Source organism: Octopus bimaculoides, chromosome 8 (assembly GCF_001194135.2).
Source record: "Octopus bimaculoides isolate UCB-OBI-ISO-001 chromosome 8, ASM119413v2, whole genome shotgun sequence".
Taxonomy (NCBI): domain Eukaryota; kingdom Metazoa; phylum Mollusca; class Cephalopoda; order Octopoda; family Octopodidae; genus Octopus; species Octopus bimaculoides.
Genome location: NC_068988.1, coordinates 73,522,190 through 73,525,519, shown reverse-complemented (window position 1 = coordinate 73,525,519; position 3,330 = coordinate 73,522,190). Strand labels below are relative to the sequence as shown.

Here is a 3,330-nt window from a genome sequence, read left to right as displayed (position 1 = left end):
GGAAATATGTTAGCATCATGCAATATCTATTCATTGCCGTAAATGAAAAACCAATATTATTTGTTTTTATAAGATTTTGTTTTTATCAACAACATTTTTTCTTATTGTTTTGAAAAATAATTCATTCTGGCATTGTGTTATTGATGAATTCCATTTTGATAATTCATTCAAAATTAACTTAAAAGAGGAGACAACTTTCTAATGTATGTGATGGTGCACCAGCGATGATAGGTAGGTATAGAAGGTTTTCAGTTTTACTGAAACAAGAAGTTTCAATGTACTTATAAAACATTGTGTTTTACCTAGCAACATATTGTTGGTAAAAACCTCAAAGAAGAGTTTCATGAAAGTTTGAAGATATACATCAGAATTACAAATACAATTAAAGCAAAGCCTCTTAATTCTCGACTTTTTACAAATTTATATTAAAAAAAAAACGACCTATTTAAAGATTTTCTTCATACAGAAGTTAGGTGGTTAGGAGGTGTCTTACAAAGGCTCTTAGAGATATCTAATTCATCAGTGGAGATTTTAGGTATTACAGACTCTGCACTTGCTAAAAAGTTAAAGCTAAGTAAAAGAAAATCATTTTTTTATACCTGACATACTTATATGGTAAATTTATCGAAATACAAAAGAAGTTTCAATTTAATGAAATGCAAAAGAAGTTACAGTTATTGAGACTAGAACTGCTATTTTAAGTTTCCAGGTTGAACTTGGTTTATACAAGTGTACTTTGAGCTGGTGCATCTTCGGTATTTTGTAAATTTGTCATCTATAGAGCAATCAGAAGAAAGTGTTTTTGATGAATGGCTGATCTATACAAACCAGATTAAAGATTTTGCAACACGATTAAAGTTCGATTTAAAGTCTTCTAAACAGAAATTTCTGAATGGATCATTCCCCCATTTGCAGTAAACTTTAACGGAAAGTGTAAATTTAGACATATTTCTAAAATAAGAATTTGTTTCAAGTTCTTTCCATTTTCAAGTGAAATCTATATTCACATTTAATGAAATTGGATATTATTGGATGAATGAAAAATCTGTTACAAACAACCCTAAGACATATGTAGCTGTTGCGCCCATTTTAGTAACGTTTTCAAGTTTGTATACTGGGGAATCTGGTTTTGGTCAAACGCATTATTTGATATGAAAGAAGCACAGAACGTGGTGATTTGAGTCTCAAATTCGAAAACCTTCAATCTAAAACACACACACGCACACACACACACACACACACACACACACACACACACGCATATATATATATAGTTCTTAATTTAATTGTACTGAAAAAATGTTTCATTAGCAGTAAATGTAATTATTTCTATAATTACGTAATTAAAATTCATTATTATTTGATTAAAATTTTTTTATAAGTGCTGTATATTCAAATAATCGGGAGATATATAAAACCTAAAGTTTCATTCATAGCTCTATTACAAGGAAGAATCATCTTCCCAGAAGCCAATATCTAGATTTTTTAGTGAGCGTTTTGAGATGGAACAAAGTATACCATATAATCTGATTTTCTTTCTCGTTTCAAGTATAGAATCCTTAAATCCCTCGTCAATCATAAAGTCTTCAATACTCGTCGAATCCACTTTGATCTCATCATTTCGTGGCACTAGAAAATTTCGTTACGAAAGGAGGAAATATTTTAGCAAAGAGAATTTGCAGCTATGTATGTGCGCAGTGTGCATGTGTACGAATGTGTGCGTACATGTATGCGCGCGCGCATACATACATATATATACATATATACACATACATACACACACACACATACACGTGCATACATACATACACGTTTTACTTATTGGTCCTCATCTTTTTTTCTTTTGTATTTTCCAGAAGATACAAGTACATTAAACCTGAGACTATCTCCTGCAAAACCTAATACCAGGCTTCATATTCTTTAATGGCTCCGATAAATGGGCGAAGAAAAGAGAAGTAACCAAATGAAATGCTAAATATTAAAACTGATCAACAATAGCTTTCACTATTTCAGTTGCAGATTTTATTTCAGACTTGAAATGGTCAACATGGACGCTCTTCAGACTATTCGTGTGATAAATGTAAGATCAATCGTGCAAGAATTGACTTAACTATTCAACAAATCTCATATTATATTTATTTAATTGTCTATAAATTTCCTAAGCAAATTCATCATTTTGAATGAATTTTTTGCGATTTTCAAAATAAGCAATTAACCAACTTAGAAAATATCATTACTGAAGACGAAAAGATTCCATTCATAATGCAATATTTCCATAATCTTCTATAAAAAATGAAGGACATTGTACATCACAAAAATATATTATGAAAAATAGAGGACTTTATGAAGACATTCTGTCAAAACCAAAATTTTATGCAGAGCAAAAGAACTTTCAAGTAAAAATAATGGTCTCTTTTTGACAAAACATAAAACTTCTAAGTTCATATGTTGCGTTCGTGATTTTCTCAAAGTAGCTAACAGCGTATAAGTAACTTAACCTTTATTTTCTCACATACGCACAGAGCTACAATCTTCAAAGAAAAGAATAAAGCAAATTGAACCGACCTGTTACATGACTGGTACGTATATTACTGAGCCCGGATGGATGAAAGACCTCAGCAGAATTTGAGCTCAAAACGTAGAGGCTGACTTAAAGTTTAGTCTACTGTTTTATTATTCCATCTCATTTCCTTGTAGGAATATTAACATTAAAACACAGCAAGCTCTACCATATTGATTCTTACATCTCAAATTGTAACTCATCATGATTGTGACGTTTCCATCCTTACAAAGCCTTTGAGAATTTGAGCCAGCATGTTAAATAAAGGTACTTCTTTTAATCCAGCAATGACAATTTACTCAATTATTTTTTCTCTATAATATATATATTGATACTTTTTTTTACCAAATAAATATTTATATAATAATATCAAGTATCATATTCATTCCCAAACATACTTATTTTATATTTCATTTAAAAAAATAAGCCTGTGTAAAAATTTGGTGAAATCAAAAGATAAAATACTATAGATAAACAAAGTACTGGCGTTATTAAAGTACACTTTTAGTCACAAAAGATACTGTCTGATTATCTTTTACTTGTTACAGTGTTTAGACTGCGGCCATGCTGGGAGCACCGCCTTGAAAACATTTTTAGTCGAATGAATCGACCCCAGTACATTTTTTAGCCTGTTACTTATTCTATCGGTTTTCTTTGGCCGAACCGCTAAGTTACGGGGACGTAAACACATTAACACCGGTTGTCAAGTGGTGGTATGGGACAAACACAGACACAAACGCATGTATATATATATATATATATATATATAT

The 3,330-nt window shown here is 30.8% G+C and overlaps 1 long non-coding RNA gene across 1 annotated transcript in view; it reads left to right on the top strand.

Moving 5' to 3' along the window:
- Positions 1 to 2,929, top strand: part of LOC106871812 (uncharacterized) — a 15,031-nt gene extending 12,102 nt beyond the window's left edge. The window contains exon 2 of the long non-coding RNA XR_008264764.1: positions 1,857 to 2,929. This is a non-coding gene — a long non-coding RNA (uncharacterized LOC106871812). The remainder of the gene's footprint in view (positions 1 to 1,856) is intronic.
- Positions 2,930 to 3,330: the final 401 nt, after the last annotated feature.